Source organism: Callorhinus ursinus, unplaced genomic scaffold (assembly GCF_003265705.2).
Source record: "Callorhinus ursinus isolate GAN/ISIS: 27379988/994484 unplaced genomic scaffold, GSC_fseal_2.0 scaffold2, whole genome shotgun sequence".
In the NCBI taxonomy this organism is placed as follows: Eukaryota; Metazoa; Chordata; class Mammalia; order Carnivora; family Otariidae; genus Callorhinus; species Callorhinus ursinus.
The window spans coordinates 90289175-90309865 of NW_027397064.1; the positions used below are offsets into that span (position 1 = coordinate 90289175).

At 39.1% G+C, this 20691-nt stretch overlaps 1 pseudogene; it reads left to right on the forward strand.

The window, feature by feature from the left end:
- The first annotated feature begins 9680 nt into the window (after window positions 1–9680).
- LOC112813138 (U2 spliceosomal RNA) lies at window positions 9681–9832 on the forward strand (annotated as a pseudogene).
- The last annotated feature ends 10859 nt before the right edge of the window (window positions 9833–20691 follow it).

Consider the following 20691-nt stretch of genomic DNA (forward strand, 5'->3'; position numbering starts at 1 on the left):
CAAAGTTCTTTGCCAACAGACTCCATCTATCATAGAAAACAAATCTGGTAAGCTTTTTAATTTATTTCTTTAACAAATATTAATGAGCACCTACTATGCATAAGATACTGTGCTAGACTGGGGGACCGCTAGGCTATATAAAATGCAGTCCTTACTCCCAAAGCATTTATCAGTAACATAAAGAATAAATGCAGTCCTTCCTAAATTTTTTCTCCTTTCTTTTTTCCCTCAAAGAAAACAAAAAACAAAAAACAGAACAAAAAACCCTCCCAAATATTTATTTAGAAATCAAGTCCAGTAGAGGGCAGTGCACACACACACACACACACACACACACACACACACCTCCACTAGCACCCCTGCACCCCCAATAGATCTAGCTAAGTAGATAGAACAAAGTGGAAGTTCCTTACATAGTACCAAGTGCATGGTAGGTATGTAATTGATTCTCAGAAAAAAAATAGACATAGAGTAGCAAGGAAGAAAGTATTTACAAACAAGGAGATGTGCCTTAAATAAAATTAGTATTCTAAAAGATAACAAAGAACAACCTAATTTATTCTTCATGTCTTAGTAATTGTTGCAAAAACACAGTATACATAGAATGCAGTAAAAATCCACTTATAGTGAAAATGCCCTGTAATTCAGCTCTATTATCATATTACTGTTTGATTTGTTTTCTCTGAACTCTGATACAGCTATGAAAATGAGAAAATCAAGTGTAACATTTTTTTCATCAGTGAAAATAGAGATAGATGGAACTTAATTATTAAAACTGTCATGTACCTTAGTCACCCACATGCGTAGATAAATTGTCCAGTTCTCCAGCACATTTTAACCATAAAATAGAGCAAGAGATAAGCGCTAACTCATTAACACTGTATGAAATTGTTCAGTTTATTAATAAAAGACTCACTGTAAGAGAGCCTTGTGAGTACATAAGGGAGATTTACATATGACATTTGCAGAAAAAAAATGTGTACATTTGCTGTTAATAAATTTAGAGCAAAAGTTTTTCCCCTTATAATAAGCCTATATACATAGGTTGTGTATTGTGTTGTAATTATGGTCCTCAAACCAGAGAATTGCTAAATTAGCACATCTAATGAAATCACTACATTCTGGGGCTCAAAGAACCTTTGTGAGGTCTGCAAGGAAAAGCACTCAGCATGGCATGGCTGCCCTTTGCAGCCACAGAGTGCTGATTCATCCCCTCTAAGTAGATGCCCAATGATTGAGCATCTATTACCGAAAAAGTAAGTATGATATAATATTAACTCAATCCCACTTTAATTAAAGGGAAAAAATCCCTTTCATTTGGGAGTAGCAAAGTTTTGTTAGCACCATTAGTAGTAGAAATGGCTTCTCCCTCCTTTTTACTAGGTGAGTGCAACTGAGAGGAGCACATAAAAATTAGACAAAAATGGCAAAAAGAGAAAAATAAGACATTTCAGGAACTCTGGGTCACATAAGATATTTTATCCTTCTTTCCACTAAGGTTGTAGCCCTTCAGATTTTCACCCTGACATTTGGGTTTTTTAATACTGTATTGGGTGTCAGGGTAAACATTTGTCATGCTTTCAGATCAATTTAGGAAAAAAAAATCAATACTTTAAAAGAGTATGTGTCAAAATGCCCCTACCCCTTTCCCACTTTGAACTTTCTCAAGCTCTAAAAAGTTTCCTTCAATTTCTTATCTTCTGAAATCTAAGTGCTTCTCCCCCCTGTCCACCAGGCTTGCATTTCATCAATTCTTGAAAATGAAAGCAAAACAAAACAAAACAAAAACAAAAACAAAACACCACCACAACAATAAACACTGTTCACGCTAACTTGGTTGATAAAGGAAAGAAGAGAAGTGCCAACAGCTTGTTTAATGACAATTTCCTGAGAGGTAGTTCTGGCAAATACATGCATTTTGGAATTAGGTGCCCTCTGAACGGTAGCAGCACAGGGAGGCGTGAGCTGGGCCTGGAGGACACAGCAGAAACTACACTCACTTGTATGCTAGAAGGGAGAAAATAACTAGGAAGTGCTGCACCAGTTGCACTTTTCCTCAACAGCCTTTTTTTAAACAAACAATAGAAACTGCTGCATTTGATTTTACGAAAGTCCTATAAAGAGTGCATTTCTCCTGAAAATGATTCAAGAAAAGGGTGGATTACTCACTAGCTCCTGAGTTTGCAACGTTCTCACTTGTGTTGGAAGTTTGGGGAAGTTAAGTTTATTGCCTTGCTAAGGATCTTCATATTAAGGATTCTCAAGCTTTCTACTTTCTCACTGGAAACACAGAGGGACTCTGTAGAGTTGCCTACCCTCGCCCTGCTTCCAGATAGTGATAGCGAATGTTTGAGTTGCACTTTACAGTATACAAACGACTTTCTTGTATGAATGCTTGTGTGAGGCACAGAAGTACTGTGACATAGGCAGTGTTATCTCTGTCAAACAGTGAATTGTAAAACCTACCAGAAACAGATCAACCTTCACCCTGCTGGTCATGAAGCATGTCATCATATGCCACCTCGTGCTTCTACTGGCTGTTTTGTCTGTATGTTTTTTCTCTCCAATTGGCCTGTAAAATCTTCCAAAGATTATATCATACACTTTTGTCTCACCCTTTGCTCTAGCACAATGTTGAATAAAAATAAATGTTCTATAAATGAAAGAAGGAGAAAAAAATGAAAGAATGGATGAACAAAGAACGACTCATCAGGGAAGAAGCCATTACAATTTATCCTGAGAACCATAAAGCCAGAACTTTTGAGTATAAAGAAATGTGGCTCCATGTCTAGGCTGAATCCCTGCCCATTCAATTTGGGGCCTTAATGGCTTTCACAATTTGAAGTACGGATGGAGCACAACTGATATCTTTTTTCTCTGTTGGGCTTCTCTCCTGAGCTTCAAGATACCTATTTGGCCACTTTCCCCACTCTCCATGAGATGTCCTCCTTGCCTGAGCTGGAAGATCTGTCCTTCTTCTGAATTTCTAGAGTATTTGTAGTCAAGCCAGCACTCAGTCATTCCCTAGATTTTTTTTTTATTTCATTTTTTGACAATCTTGTTTCTCAATTTTAGACTGTCTTGTATTCCTTTTGGATCTGCCAGGATATTTAACATAGTAGCAGAGTCATGTCATGGACACTTATAAATATTTTTATTTAGACAATGGTTTTAGTCATTCATGCATTCAACAAAGATTGTAAAATATCTACTCTGTACCAGGGACTGTTCTGAGCATAGAGATACATCAGTAAACAAAACGAAGTCATTGCCTTCACGAAGCTTATATTCTAGTAGTAGGAGACATATATAAACAAACAAGCAAATAACTAGTACAGCAAATGGTGAGAAATGCTATGGGGGAAATTAAGCAAATAAGTATATATCTTTATATAATATAAGAGTGCTCTAGAGCAGTGGAGATGGAAGTAATGACATTTGAAGCAGATTTAGACAGGAAAGTCCTCACTGACAAGGTAATTTTTGTGTAGAGATCTGAAGGAAGCAGGTATAGGAAACAGATATCTGAGAGAAGAGTATTCTAGGTTGAGGACGCGAGTACAAAGGCCCTGAGGCTGGGTCAGGCTTAACACATTTAAAGACCATTAAGGCTTACAAAATGGCTGGAGTATAGTGAGTCAGAGTATAGAAGATGAGGTCAAAATGTTGTGGGGACCAGACTGTAGGCCACTGTAAGGACTTTGGCTTTTATTCTGAGTGAGCGGGGAAGCCATTAATGAGCCTTGTGAAGGAGACTGATATAATCTGATTTAGATTTCATATAATCATTAGGATGAAGATTAGGATGTAGGGAAGCAAAAAAGAAAAAAAAATGCGAGGAAGCAATAATGGAAGTAGAGAGATCAGTTAGAAAACTACTATAGTTGTCCAGGTAATAACAGTGGAGGTGGTGAGAAATGTCTGGATTCTGGATGTGTTTCGAGCCAATAGGGTTTACTTATAAATCAGATGTGGAATGGGAGGGCAGGAGAGGAGTCAAGGAAGATGCTGAGGTTTTGGTCTGGGTGACTAGCAGAATCGGATTGCCTTTAGCTGACCTGGAGAATACTGTGGAAGGAATAGGATCAAGGAAAAAAATCCACCAGTGAGCTTTTGTTCATGTTTCATTTTAGGTGCCGACTAAACGTAAAGGTTGTTAGGCATCTAACTGTGTTTCTGTAGAGAGCCTTGGAGTATAAATATGAGAGTCAACAGTCTATAATGTTATTTTAAGCCATTAAGACTAGATGAGATCATTTAGGGAGTAAGTGTAGTTAAATAGCAGACGTAAAAAGACTGAGCCCTGCAGCCATATTTATTTAGATGTCAGGCAGATGAGAAACAAGGAAGGAACAGTAAGAAGGACAAGGAGGTAGGAGAACTAAAAAAAGACCAGTGAAAGTTTTATCAGAAAAAGTGTTTCAAGAAGGAAGAAGTTATCAGCTAGGTCAAATCCTGCTGATAGATGGAGCAAGATGAGGACTTGAGATTGGATCAGACAACATGGAGGTCATTGGTGACCCTGACAAAAGTGTATTTGCTGGAGTGGTGCCAAAGGAAGCCTGCCTGGTCACGATGGGTTCAAGAGATAATGGGAGGAATGGGATTGAAGTGCAGGAGGGGAAAAGTTGCTGGATATAGACTATAATTTTTGATGAATCTTTCTGCAGAGAAAACCCCAATAGAATGGTGCTATGTGTGTGTGTACTATGCAGTCAAGGAGGACTTTTTAAAATATGGGAAATATTAGCACATATGTTACTGGCTGATGGGAAAAATCTAGTAGAGCAGAAAAAAATTGATGACCCGGAATGAAATGTACATATTTTACAAATACCCACTGGATAGGGAATGTGCAGTATTTAGCCCTTTGTGTAAATAGGGCAGGGGACCTAGCATTGTGCTTTAAAAATTGTTCCTCAGTCATTTAGCCTCATTTTGGTACCTGGGTTTTGTTATTGGTTTCCATTTGTTTGGTACACTTGATGGAATTAGGACATTCCTTTTCATCACTTTTGCTCCTTTTTGTGCTTTTATTTTGTGTCATGCTGTCTCAAAACGTTGCTTTTCATAAGAAGGAGAATCAACAGGGTAAAACACAGGCACCAGGTCTATAAGCCTGTTGTTCAACCTGCTTCTTAAACTACTGAGGTTCCCACCAGACTGGTGTCAATTTGAACAAACTTTGCTCTGGGTCACCAATAATACTTTTCTGTGTCCTGAGAGCCAGGCTTTGAGAGAGAGAGTGTTCTTTCTGGTTTTATGCCTGCTGGGGGTATGGATTGTTGGGTCTGCATTTGGAGGAGGACAAATATTAGGGTGGGTGCCCAAGACATGACTTGCACAAGCACTGCTCTTCTACTAACTGTTGCCACGCCTCTTGGGGGTGTCTAAGTCTCAATGTTCTCCTCCAGGAAAAACTCTCATTTGTAATCTGAATTCTTACATCTATTTTTCTAGATGGCATAACTTCTCCAAGGATGGTTTGGGCCTTCAGTGGCTACTCTAGGAAACACTTCAAAGGGACAAAACTGTTTGGAAAAACATTTTAGGAAAGAAACATTACTCAGTCTTAATTGACAGCATTTTTTGATTGGTAGGCAGAGGCCTCCAAATGAATTCTGATCAAAAATTGCTTTGCTAAAAGATCTTTGGCCAAGCTAGTGAGCAATTTGACAAACTTACGCAGCAATGAACTAGACTCATTTCTCTGGTAATTCTTCCCCCTGCTGGTCCTCCCTCTTATCCTCTATTCTCGCTCCCACACCTTAGTCAACTCTTCTCTCCTTCCCCTTGTCCAGACTCCCTACTTTTTCCCAATGATTCTCCTAAGACTCCACAATGCTCATTGCCTCTGAAGATCCATCTTCCTATGAGCTAGGTATGTGGGCAACTATAGAACTTAAACTTTGTACACATGCCAAACTAAGAGTTATAATTAAGGATTTCTCTACACTCAGAGAAGTCCAGAAACTATTCACAGGAGAACTTGGAATTTTGGGGGGTAAATAGGACCCAGGGTTACCTGATCTATATTAAATTATACGCATATTGGACAGAACCTCAGAGGCTAATTCTTGAATGGCAAAAGCTTACTGAATTGACTCAGAAAGGTACCTACTGAATCTCTCTTTCCACAAACCTAAGGATCAAAACAAAACAAAACAAACAAACAAAGGTCAGAACGTAAGTCAAAGTTTCCTAAAACTCACACCTAAACTTTCCAATAAAATTTGGTTGGACCATAATTCAATCATGTAAACAGATAAAAGATGAAATAGGATATTTTCAAGATAACACCAGGAAATACCATCAAACAACATTCAGAAGCTAAAGTAGGTTTTGAGGTAACAGCAGCTCTTTTATTTCATTTTGTCATTGAGGTTAAATCTGACGTTAAAGATGTAATTAAAGAACAGAAATTAGAATGTGAAATAGCCCCTTTTCCTGACAGAACATTTTGAAAGAGCTTAAGAACAAAAACCAGACAAGACCCAAAATTATGGCCCTGCAGACCAGACAGCTAGATGACCCACTTCCCAATTGATCACCTATTGACAAGGATGATTATAGATATTGGAAACAGAAGGGACTCTGGAAAAAAGATTGTCCAGTGTTGCAAAATAGAAACCAAGATGAAAATAAAAACCAGAAAATTCACATCAGTGAGCACGGTCCAGGAAAGGAAAAGTATCCAGCATCTTTCCCAGTCTTTAAACACTGAAGGTAAATTAATTATAAACACAGATGGTCAACTTCATCAATTCCTGGTAGATAGTAAGGTTACTCTTTCTACATGAAACTCTGCCATCTTTTCTCAGCTTCTTCTTTGGAATAATCATATCACACTGGTGTTAGGTATTTCAAATCACCCAGAGATTTCTCTAAGTTCAATGACTTAACTGTAACACTTGGACCCTTAACTGAAAAACATCCCTTCTGCCTTCTGATATCACCCCCACAATTTAACAAGGAGTCAATGGCTTCACTGTAGAGATCTCTGCTTTGTTCAGTGTGCTTCCAGACTAGGACAGTAACTGTTTGCCCTCACCTGGGGAGGACAACAATATACCTAGACAGTCATGCACAGGGGCTCACTGAAGCCCTCTCTTATCTCCCAGTTCCTCAGTCAGACTTAAATTATCTAAAATCCCTTTGTGATTCAGTACTAATATAATATGTAGATGGCCTTTGTTAATCCTTGTTCAGTAAACAAGGAATCCTGAAATGAGGATTCCATTTTCTTGCTCACAGCCTTAGCAAGAAAGGGACATCAAATTTTTGTCAAAACACACTCCATTATTTAGGGCATGACCTACCCCAGGAGGGAAAAACACTCTCTCATGATATATTTTAAAGTATCTTAATCTTAACTTATCCTAGATATCTTACAAAATGACAGCTGAGAGTATTTCCAGGTTTAACAGGATATTGTAGATAATGAGTCCTGATTTTTTCTGAGATTGTGACACTTCCATATGAATTGACAATATACTGAGTAAGACACCCTCTCTCCTCTGGAAGCCCAAACATGAAACAGGCCTTCTATAACTTGGAGAAGACTCTTGCACAGCTTCCTTCCCTGAACATCCCTAACTATAAAAGATCCTTTTATTTGTACATGAGTGATCTAGATAACCCCTTGGGATTTTAATTCAACTTCATGGGAACCATCAAAAACCCATCACCTGCCATATCCTTATCCTTGACCCTGTTGCAAAGGTTTATCACCCTTGTCTTAGGGCAATGGAACCTCATGGTGTCTTGTGCAGCACAAACATATTGCTACTGTGAGAACATACAACACTTTTCAGCCAGCCAATTAATCTCTTATGACATTGTTATTCTCTCCTTCACATTACTATTCACTGCAGCCCCACCCTGAATTCTGCCATTCACTTGCCCCCACCAGAAGGGAAACCTCATGATTGCCTTACTTCAGTTAGAGAACTTTTCTGTACTTCACTCAGATCAGTTACACATTCCCATTGAGAATCCTGACCTAATATTATTTGATGATGGAAAACTGAAGCCAGATATTATGAAGCAGGATATGGCATCACTAATTTAAGCTTTAGAATATAATCCCCCTACATGAGATAAAATCAGCTCAGATGGCCAAAACCTCGAGAGTAAACAAATATACAATAGCAGGTATGCTTTTGGAATAATGTGTCATTTTGGGACACTTTGGAAACAAAGAGTATTTCTTCCACTGGAACCTCCATCCAAAATGGACAAATTAAGCAACTAATAGATACACTGTACTGCTACAGAGGTGGTCATCACAATGGTTGTAGACCATGCAAAAAGAGATCATAGGGAAGCTCTCAAAATCATTATGCCAAACAAGTAGCCTTAACCAAAGTTGTGAGAGTCTATGCAAATTCTCAAAGGCTAAATCTCTGAAATGACTCAAAGAATTCATAAAATATTAATATTTAACCCCTAACTTCAAAAAGAAAGAATGGGAAAAATCTGGTTTCAACTTTCACTCCATCTCCAGTGCTCTCAAGAAAACCACTTGATGGCATCAGATGCTTTTAAATGGATGGATATTTGCTGAATTTCTCCATTAAACTATTCGTCCTTATGTAGACAAATTGGTTACTGTCTTAAATCAGGATTGGTGAGAAAACTTTAAAAAGAGAGTTGAAGTTATTTTCAGGACATGTGTGAACTGTCAACAACATAATCTTGGAAAAACTATAAAGGTGGGACATAACCAGGAACCAAGGGGTCTAGGGGTTTTTCAACACCTTCAGATGGTTTTTAATCAAACTCTACTCTCCATGAGATTTGAATATATTTCAGTTATTGTAGATCTACTCTTAGGATGGGCTGAAGCATTTCCTTGCCAAAAAGCTACAGCCCTTACAGATGCTAAAAAAGCTGTTTGATTTTGTGTTTCCAACCCAGAGCAAGTGAACTTTTATGCCAAGTGACTAAGGAACCACATTTTATGGGAACCATTATCAACGAACCCTGTAAGGCATTACCTCTTATTTAAAAACTACACTGCGCTTACCACGACAATCTTCTGGAAAAGTTGAAAGAATCACTATAATATTTAAATTAAAATCATCAAAACTGGGCGCCTGGGCGGCTCAGTTGGTTAAGCGACTGCCTTCGGCTCAGGTCATGATCCTGGAGTCTCGGGATCGAGTCCCACATCGGTCTCCCTGCTCAGCGGGGGGTCTGCTTCTCCCTCTGACCCTCTTTCCTCTCGTGCTTTCTGTCTCTCATTCTCTCTCTCTCAAATAAATAAATAAAATCTTAAAAAAATAAAATAAAATCATCAAAACTTTCAGAAACCCTTAAACTCCTCTGGTCAAAGGTAATCCACAAGCCCTTAAAGCCATACAGTCCATTCCTTTGAGGACACATCAGTTATCATCCTATAAAGTGGTAACTGGAAGGCCCAGGCATTTTAGGATTTCACCTCTGATACTAGGCTTGCCCTACAACATGCAATCATGGTAAAATACTGTAAAGGATCCATATATTATACCCAGTCCTATCACCAACAGTTTAAGGCTACCTTTCCACATCTTCTTAAATGCATTTTCATGATCTTGGGCCAGAAGTTTTTATCTGTTGGAAAAGACATCAGAGAAAAACTGCTCTTTAACCTCATTGGAGAGGACCTTATGAATTTCTGTTAATAATAAATACACAGCATCGCTTCTCAGCCTTTTGGCTAAGATCAAGTGTAATAATAAATACAGCCGTTAAACTCCAGGTAATCCATCATTGGGCTCGTATTTAACAGCTAAAGAAGCAATTTCAAATTTGAAGGCTACTCCAATACTGCCTTTCAAATTGAGGATTCTCAGAGATCCACCAGAAGCAGCCAGTCTTTGGTAGTATGCAACTGACCCAAGATCTTCAAAACAAGCTAATAACCTCAGATAGTAGATAACTTTCACCCTGTACACAGACTTGGTGCTTGCTTATAATAATTTTTCTTCTCATTTTCTATAAACATCTAGTTGTTATTCCTATAATGACCTTTTCCTCTTTTCTTCCCTTATTGTAACTGTTAGAACAGAACATATTCATTTTAAAGCCATTTTTACATTATCCCAAATAGTAGCCTCTGCTTTCAGTCTTACTGTCTGCTGGATATGTCATCAACTGCCAGAACCCCATGGTTAAAACTTCTGGCAAATTCCAGCCTCATCAAATGAGACCATAGGGAATAATATCTGTTGGCATTTACACTTTACCTACATGGACAAATGACCTTAAACAAATCAATCTGTGACTTTGTTAGTGTCCATCTCTCTCAGAAAAAAATAACCAATTATTACAATCTATTGATCAGACACTAGGTAACTCTAAAATTGAATTCAACAACCTTCATATCGATGGGTTAAATAATTGCCACCTATAAGAAACTAATAGAGATCCAAATATGTAACCCAGCTAAGGTAAGGTCTTGGTTTTGACCTTGACTCATGAACAACTCCTTCATTCCTGATGCCAGGATTACTATTCCAGTAATAGAGGATACTACTTCTTTTGTGGCCGGGATACCTGATTTTGTTTGCCTCGTTCTAAAACCTCAAGTACTTTAGGAATAGTATTCTGATACTTTCTATACACAGAGATCCTAATTCTATAAATCACCAAGGCTCAAAACTTCAACTCAGACAAGAGCTCCAAAGCAAAGCCCATCCTTGATTATTCAGGCATTCTACCTGGTTGTTCATATAACTCATTCTTTACGTTAAAAATCAAAGCAGTATTCTCACTGGTGGAAATTATACAAATAGAAAGGACTGTAATGAATTTATCAGCAACTCCGGCAGAAGTCATTAACAACACCATCCTGCCCTAAATGGAATAGAGAGCAATCTAAACTCAGCGTCACCGGTACTGATGGGCAATCGCACTGCTCTAGCTAGCTTTCTTGTTGTGCAGCTATGGTGGTGTCCGTGCCACCAGTAATACTTCCACCTGTGTTTGAATCAATGAAACAGACAATATAGAATGGCCTATATATTTTACAGCCTATGGGACTTGAACTCTTGGCCTGGGTTGAATAATTGGGGTTCCTAGTTCCAAAGCATCTTACAGATTTAATTGTTCTTGTTCTTATCATAGTGATCATGATGCTGGACCACTGCATCCTATCCAGAGCCCTAAGTGCTTCTGCACAAGTGCTCTCTCCACAGATGATCTCCATGATGACGTAAGAGCAAAAAGCTAGTAGACAAGAAATAGTGGACAGAGTCAAGAAAATCTCATGATACTGCTGGCTATGGAGACAACTGGACAATCCTCAAGGGGGAAGATCTGATTCTCTAGAGTTTGGTGAAGTATTCATCCTCACAATTGAGAGAATGATCAAAAGGGGGGACAAAGAGATGAATATACAAATGGACAATGGCCAGACCTTAGATGACAATAGATCTCTGGCCCACAACTTTGCAGCAACCATCCCAGGAAGTCAAACCGCAGATTCTGCAGTAATTGGCCCATAATGGCCAGGAGTTGGTCACTGACTGCCAGCTTCCCCATTGTTGTCTCCTCTTCCAACATAAGACCAACCAGAGAAAACCAAATACACTCCTCAAACCAATCACATAAGATGCACTCACCCTGGGCTCCTGGGTGGCTCAGTCGTTAAGTGTCTGCCTTCGGCTCAGGTCGTGATCCCAGGGTCCTGGGATCAAGTCCCACATCAGGCTCCCTGCTCAGTGGGAAACCTGCTTCTCCCTCTCCCACTCCCCCTGCTTGTGTTCCTGCTCTCACTGTCTCTCTCTGTCAAATAAATAAATAAAATCTTAAAAAAAAAAAAAAAAGATGCACTCACCCTCTGGTTAGGCTACCGCAGGCTTCCTGAACAACTTCTCATCAGAGCATAACCAAAACCATTTCCTTTATGCACCATAAAGCTATCCTACCATTCTGTAAGCCTTTGAGTCTCTACCAGACACAAAGTGATGGTAGCCGACTTCTTGCTATAGCAAGCTCTAAGTAAATAGCCTCTAACCTTATTTGGGTGATTGTTTATCTATACACAGGAAAGCAGAGGGAGACAGACTCTGGCTGACTCCTGAGAGAAGCAGCCATGATCTGATTTAGGATTATTAGAAATCAAGGTTTGGGGGCGCCTGGGTGGCTCGGTCGTTAGGCGTCTGCCTTCGGCTCAGGTCATGATCCCAGGGTCCTGGGATCAAGCCCCACATCGGGCTGCATCGGGCTCCCTGCTCCACGGGAAACCTGCCTCTCCCTCTCCCACTCCCCCTGTTTGTGTTCCTGCTCCCACTATCTCTCTGTCAGATAAATAAATAAAATCTTTAAAAAATTAAAAATTTAAAAATTTCAAAAATTTCAAAAAAGGAAATCAAGGTTTGTCCCTGAATTTCAGATCCTTCAAAACAAATTCATGCATTCCAAAGTGCCTGTGTTCAGCTTCTTTAAAAAGAAAACCTATTCCATGATACTATAACTTTTAATTTAAAAAAAAAAGCACAATGTCCATTATCCAGTTGTCTTCAGCAATATAGAAGCTATTAAATGGTACTTTTATAGGCAACATCCCAATGAAAATGTTGGTTTGTTTAATTGGTGGCTATTATGACACTGGAGCCTGGGATTACATAAAAATCGTGTTTTCACTATCTATAAAATATAAATCATATTTCATTTGGGACTGGAGTCTAATTTACAGCTCTTGTGCTTTTATATTACCTGTTGGCATGCTAAAAGAGAATGATATGGATAGCTAAATAAACCATACAAATTGTTAAAAATTTAAATATTCACTTAGCAGGATCCACTAACTACTGGGTCTGGTGGATATAAGCAAAAGATATGCAGATTCCTTAAGAGAAAGGGCTATCCGGGGGAGGTGTGCTTCTATTGTGTTTTGAATCCTTTTTTCAAAAATATTCATTATTCAATTATGTCTACAACTGCAATGCAAATTGATGCTCTTGCCCTACAAAAAGAATAATGCAATCCCAATCTCAATGTTTTTTTCCTTAGGCAAGTGCATCTAGAATGAAAGAAACCCTAGAACAATTCCAGGGACTTGGTCTGTCCCCAGATGGAGAGAAGGAAGAATATTCTGCAGTCTTTCAGGGCTCAGAAGCCAAGCAGCCATCAACAGGAATACTTCCAATACAGAGACTGCAGAGAAAGGCCTGCTGAGCTGGGAAAGTGGTTGGTATGATCAGTATTTAGGTGATGCTACGTGCATCTTAAGTGACTATTTAAAATCTAGGATAAATTTTAAGCCATTCCTTTCAACAAATATAGCTTATAAGACTGCCATATGTTGGGGATAACCTATAAGAAAACTGGAGAGGAACACATTTATTAATGGCCTCTCCACCTGCAGCTGATGACCAACAAGTGTTTTGGCAGAATCGATATCTAGAGCCAGAAAAATCTCCTGTTAGACCTTTGATCTCTCAGCAACTGGAGGGATAAAGGTTTGACTTGCCTGCAAGTTTTACAAGGCTGAATTCTATGTTAGGAAACTCAATAGAAATGATTCAGGGATTCCCTCACTATTACTTTCACTTGGCAATAAAACTGCTAATATCAGCCCAGTCTTATAACTTTGGTCTGTGAACCCGTTTTCAAGGGCATTGGGTTCCTCTGTGGCATCTTTGGGCATTTTTCTAGCCCATCATGGAGTGGCTTAGGTATTGCTGGGTGGCAAGTTTCTCCTGTAAGTCTGCTAATCCATTCCTGTAGTGAAATCAAACAGAATAACCTCATTACCTCCTCAGAATAATGATTACACTTCAGAGAATTTTCACATGTATTAGGGTATTGGCTTTGAAAGTGTGTTCCAAAGGCCACCTGGGGTATGAGCAAATGGAGGTTTAGGGGATCTCACACCAGACCTACTGAGTCAGACTGTCTGGGAATGAGATCCTATAATCTGCATTTTGACAAGCTCACCATGTGAATCTTATACATACACATGTTTCAAAACCACTGCCTGTAATCTTCAAGCTGCTGTTGGAGATCTGGAAGCCAGGAACCTGGTCTTACTTGTCCTCAGCAACAAATAAATATGAAATGAATAAATAATAGAAATTATTCGAAGTATGAGGTAAATAAGTGTCAAAGATCACTTTTCTGCTGTATATCTATTCTATGTATAAATGATATATATGTCTCACATATCTACTATGTATATGTAAAATCTTATATTTTATGACCCACTTAGTTTTATATTAGACCTTCCTGGGGTGCCTGTTAGAAATTAAGATTCCCTAGCCCCATTCTAGACCTACACCCCCTATTCCCATAACAATGGGCATCATTCAGCACTCTGAATACCAGCCACCTTTCATGATTGACAAAACATAGTCAAAATAATGATGGCCATTAAATAAAATGTAATTTCATTTATTATCACAAAAGCCTGGAATAGAAGGTTCTGTTGTCCGTATTTTTTTTATTATGTTGTGTTAGTCACCATACAGTACATCATTAGTTTTGTTTTTTTTTATTTTTTTATTGTTATGTTAATCACCCTATATTACATCATTAGTTTTTGATGTAGTGTTCCATGATTCATTGTTTGCGTATAACACCCAGTGCTCCATGCAACACGTGCCCTCCTTAATACCCATCCCCCCCCCTAAAACCCTCAGTTTGTTTCTCGGAGTCCATCGTCTCTCATGGTTCGTCTCCCCCTCCGATTCCCCCCCCTTCATTTTTCCCTTCCTTCTCCTAATGTCCTCCATGCTATTCCTATGTTCCACAAATAAGTGAAACCATATGATAATTGACTTTCTCTGCCTGACTTATTTCACTTAGCATAGTCTCCTCCAGTGCCATCCATGTTGATGCAAAAGTTGGGTATTCATCCTTTCTGATGGCTGAGTAATATACCATTGTATATATGGAGAAACAGAAGGTAAAGAAGATGATTTCCTTACTACCCAGTAAGGAGATCCATTAGCTTAATTCATATCATGAGTCCTCTGTGTTTCTAACACCATGGAAAAGAGAGTCTACACATAAAGAGTGCATTTGCTCCCAAACTTAAATGTTGAGATTAAAGGATTGTATGAAAAGTTGTCATGTCATATCATTTCTCTTTATAAAATTAAGTCAAATCTGTAAGTATTTAGTGATAGTTTCATAGGTACATCAAAAGTTAAATCATGGATGCTGGGGTTCAGATATCAAGGCAAGACAATATAGAAAAACTTCAAACAATGTTCCGTTCTGAAATTAAGGCCCCCCCAACATCAACTATGAATCCAATGGTGTAAAAGCAGATGATGGCTGCAAGGAACTGTTAGGGTATCTGGGAAAAGGGATTCACACTGGACTCTGAGGGAGACAATATTTAATAGTCAAATAGATAAACAGGTATTCTTTTCATCTTTTTTTTTTGATGACTGGTTATATCTCTCACTTTTCTTAATGTTCAATTAGCCAACATATAGTACATCATTAGTTTTTGATGTAGTGTTCAATGATTTATTAGTTGTGTATAACACTCCATCTTTTTATTCAAAATTTATTGGATTATCTTTTAGATGCAAAAAATTATGTTAATTAGCAGAGTGACTATTTTCCCAATATCCAAACCTTTTGGCAATCCTCTATCTCCCATTTCCTGTGGTTTGAGTGGGGCTGACCATATCCACCCACCTCAGGAGTAGACACATGGCTCAAGCATGGGCAATTAAGTCCTCTATTCTCTCTGCCACAAAGGAATAAGCATGGGACCCAAGGTGAACTGATAAGAGCCTTCTGTGGAAATATTCTGTCTGAGAAATTAAAAAAATACTAACTTTCCCACCACAAGCTACATGTTCCAAGTATGCAACAGCTGCCCGAGGCCATCTTCTCTGGCTATTTGGGGGAGTCTTCTAGGAGAGAAAATGCAGCTAATATGCCATCTGCATGAGAGGCAAAGAGAGATTGCTGGTAAAAATCATTTGGCTCGGGGCGCCTGGGTGGCTCAGATGGTTAAGCGTCTGTCTTCAGCTCAGGTCATGATATCAGGGTCCTGGGATTGAGCCCTCCATCGGGCTCCCTGCTTGGTAAGGAGCCTGCTTCTCCCTCTCCCTCTACTGTTCCCTCTGCTTGTGCTCTCTTGCTCTCTCTGTCAAATAAATAAATAAAATCTTTTTTTTTAATTTTTTATTGTTATGTTAATCACCATATATTACATAATTTGTTTTGGTGTACTGTTCCATGATTCATTGTTTGTTCATAACACCCAGTGCTCCATGCAGAATGTGCCCTCCTCAATACCCATCACCAGGCTAACCCATCCCCCCACCCTCCTCCCCTCCAGAAACCTCAGTTTGTTTTTCAGAGTCCATCATCTCTCCTGGTTCGTCTCCCCCTCTGACTTACTCCCCTTCATTCTTCCTCTCCTGCTATCTTCTTCTTTTTCTTTTTTCTTAAAATATGTTGCGTTATTTGTTTCAGAAGTACAGATCTGTGATTCAACAGTCTTACACAATTCACAGTGCTCACCGTAGCACATATCTTCCCCAATGTCCATCACCCAGCCACCCCATCCCTCCCACCCCCGACCATTCAGCAACCCTCAGTTTGTTCCTGAGATTAAGAATTCCTCATATCAGTGAGGTCATATGATACATGTCTTTCTCTGGTTGACTTATTTCACTCAGCATAACACCCTCCAGTTCCATCCACGTCGTTGCAAATGGCAAGATCTCATTCCTTTTGATGGCTGCATAATATTCCATTGTGTATATATACCACATCTTCTTTATCCATTCATCTGTCGATGGACATCTTGGCTCTTTCCACAGTTTGGCTATTGTGGACATTGCTGCTATAAACATTGGGGTGCACGTACCCCTTCGGGTCCCTACATTTGTATCTTTGGGGTAAATACCCAGAAGTGCAAAAAATAAAATCTTTTAAAAAAAATCATTTGGCTCCCTGAACCAAGGCCTGACTGGAACCTGGACCTTTTCAATATTTGAGCCAATAAATTTTCTTTTATGCTTAAGGTGGTCTGAGTTGGGTTCCTCTCTTTTGCAGCCAAAAGATATTCCAACATATAAAGCAATGATACAAAGTAAAAAACATTCACTGTCATCAAGAAGCATATAGCTAACCAAACAAGATTACTAATAATTATCAGGCAGTGTGATAAAATGTTATAATAAATGCAAACACTAGATGCTTTGCTGGCACAGAAAAGGGCCACCTTATTCCTTATCTGGAATTAGAAGTATCAAACTTCTGCCACTGAAAGGTATCAAGGATTTATTAGCCTTTATCCTCTCTAATCTTTTTCCTCTATTATATATAGAAATGACCATTCAAACCAATCAGTGGATATTTTCTTCTAAACACATAGCATACAAGCATTTTAAAATGGCACAGAAATCACTTAAAAGAACGGCACACATTTCCTGGGCTTATCAATAAATTTACAGTTTACAAAGTCAATTATCATATGGTTTCACTTATTTGTGGAATATAAAGAATAGCATGGAGGACATTAGGAGAAGGAAGGGAAAAATGAAGGGGGAGGAATCAGAAGAGGAGATGAACCATGAGAGACTATGGACTCCAGGAAACAAACTAAGGGTTTTAGAGGGGAGAGGGGTGGGGGCATGCGTTAACCCAGTGATGGGTATTAAAGAGGGCACATACTGAATGGAGCACTGGGTGTTATATGCAAACAATGAATCATGAAACACTACATCAAAAACTAATGATGTACTGTACGGTGACTAACATAACATAATAAAAAAAAGAATTTTAAATAAGACCTTTCTTAACTAGAGAAACTGCCTCAAACTCAACATCAAAAAACATTATTCACATACTCCTAAAATCCCTTATTTTCTAGTTCAGTAGCAAATGCCCAGTTCAAGGATGATCAGCAGGAGTCAGATAAATATCCATGGACAATTGTTCTGATTTGTTTTTAGCCTCAAAGGGGTATATTTAAGGACAGAGGTAACACAAAATGAGGAAAGGGAAGAACCTGAAAGCAGAGAACTCTGTATGTGTAGTAAATCATGTACGTTATTTTAACTACAGTGATAGAGAGAAGATAGTCACCAGTCATGTTGTAGTTTGACATCAGGTTAGAGCCAATATTAGTCAATGGCAGAAAAAAAAAGCAAATTTTGCTTAGGGCTGTCACAGGGTAGAAGCATCAAGATTTGGTAGGCTTCACTGAAATTCCAGAGAAGGAAAATGTCCTAGCTTCAGGAAAATATAGGAAAGTCACCGTTAACACATACATCAAAGGTAAAAGATGCTGGGAGGTAGAAGGAAAGTGAGCTCTAGAAATACATGGAATAATGGGGAGCCTGAGTGGCTCAGTCAGTTGAGCATCCAACTCTTGATTTCAGCTCAGGTCATGATCTCAGGGTTATGAGATCAAGCCCCATGTTGGGTTCTGCTCTGAGTATGGAGCCTGCTTAAGATTCTCTCTCCTTCTCCCTCTACCCCTGACCCCTGTTTGCACACATGTTATTTCTCCCTCTCTCTAAAAACTCAACACCCAAAGAACAAATAATCCAATCAATAAATGGGCAGAAGACATGAACAGATATTTTTCCAAAGAAGACATCCAAATGGCCAACAGACACAAGAAAAAGTGCTCAACATCACTCAGCATCAGGGAAATCCAAATCAAAACTTCAATGAGATACCACCTCACACCAGTCAGAATGGCTAAAATTAACAAGTCAGGAAACGAGAGATGTTGGCGGGGATGCGGAGAAAGGGGAACTCTCCTACACTGTTGGTGGGAATGCAAGCTGGTGCAACCACTCTGGAAAACAGTATGGAGGTTCCTCAAACAGTTGAAAATAGAGCTACCATATGATCCAGCAATTGCACTACTGGGTAGTTGCCCCAAAGATATAAATGTAGTGATCCGAAGGGGTACGTGCACCCCAATGTTTATAGCAGCATTGTTCACAATAGTCAAACTATGGAAAGAGCCTAGATATCCATCAACAGATGAATGGATAAAGAAGATGTGGTGTATACATACAATGGAATATTATGGAGCCATCAAAAAAATGAAATCTTGCCATTTGCAACAACATGGATGGAATTGAGGGTATTATGCTGAGCGAAATAAGTCAATCAGAGAAAGACATGTATCATATGACCTCACTGATATGAGGAATTTGAGAAACAAGACAGAGGATCATAGGGGAATGGAAGGAAAAATGAAACAAGACAAAACTGGAGGGGGAGACAAACCACAAGAGACTCTTAATCTCAGGAAACAAACTGAGGGTTGCTAGAGTGGTGGGGGATGGGAGGGATGGGGTGGCTGGGTGATAGACATTGGGGAGGGTATGTGCTATGGTGAGCGCTGTGAATTGTGTAAGACTGTTGAATCACAGACCTATACCTCTGAAACAAATAATACATTATATGTTTAAAAAAAAGAAGAAGAAGAAGAAGATAGTAGGAAGGGAAAAGTGAAGGGGGGCAAATCGGAGGGGGAGATGAACCATGAGAGACGATGGACTCTGAGAAACAAACTGAGGGTTCTAGAGGGGAGGGGGGTGGGGGGATGGGTTAGCCTGGTGATGGGTATTAAAGAGGGCACATATTGAATGGAGCACTGGGTGTTACACGCAAACAATGAATCATGGAACACTACATCAAAAACTAATGATGTAATGTATGGTGATTAACATAACATAATAAAGTAAAATTTAAAAAAGAGGGAAAATAACTTCCTACGATTTTCTGTTTGCTAATTCCATGATTTTATGAGGCCTGAAGACTTTTGGTGAGCCTGAAAGTTAGCCTTAGTTGATACAAAAGAGCACCAACTCCTTCTAGGCAAATTCCTAGCAAACTCTAGAAACAAAACTCTTACACTAAAGCTGTTCCTCCAGAAGGAAGGGGGAAGTAGGGGAGAGGAAAAAACACTTTTATTTAGAGTGTATAACTTGCTATTTCTAAAAGAGGGCTTAAAGTAAACTAAACAGTAGACAGTAAATTTCTTGAGGATGGGCACCCCCCTCATCTCCATCTGTGTATCTCTGCCAACACCTCTCTCAAAGCTCTGCGAGTGGTAAAAGAAGAGTAATATGAATCTAATAAATTCAGATGAATTAACTAATATCAGCAAAAAAAGGCAAAGCTAAGAGCCAATCTTTGACTTGTTCTATTAAAATAAAATATCTCTTAAAATAAGTGAATAACTGTTCTGTATAACATAACTGAAATAATTCTCTATTTTGGAGAATCTCAGGACCTAGCATAATGCTTGCCTCACAGTAGATGCTCTAAATAACTGACATTTTAAGAAATGAACGAGTGCAATGGACTCCGATCGCTATATTGGTCTTTCACAGTGATTCATATACACCCCCAAATCACTATTGCAGCATTCAATGCAGACAGACCATTAACTGAGGCAGAATGGCAGGACGGCCGGTTTCTCCCTGCCCTGGTCTCACAGTTTTGACAATGTTAGATGAATTTTGGATGCAGCTGTCAGAAATTCATCCTTTTCCAAGGAAGAATTCCCCAATTACCAAGATAGTCTCTTCGGGCCCCCCACATGAGTTCACAGAGACAAAGACAGTGACCTTGAGGAACGGATATTTTTTTCTCTACCTGCTCTTATTCAAATGCTGTGCCCAAGTCTGTGACTTTGTGGTTTATTTGCAGAAAGGCTTCCATGGCAGGTATGCCTCCTGTTTAGAGAACACACTGGGTGCC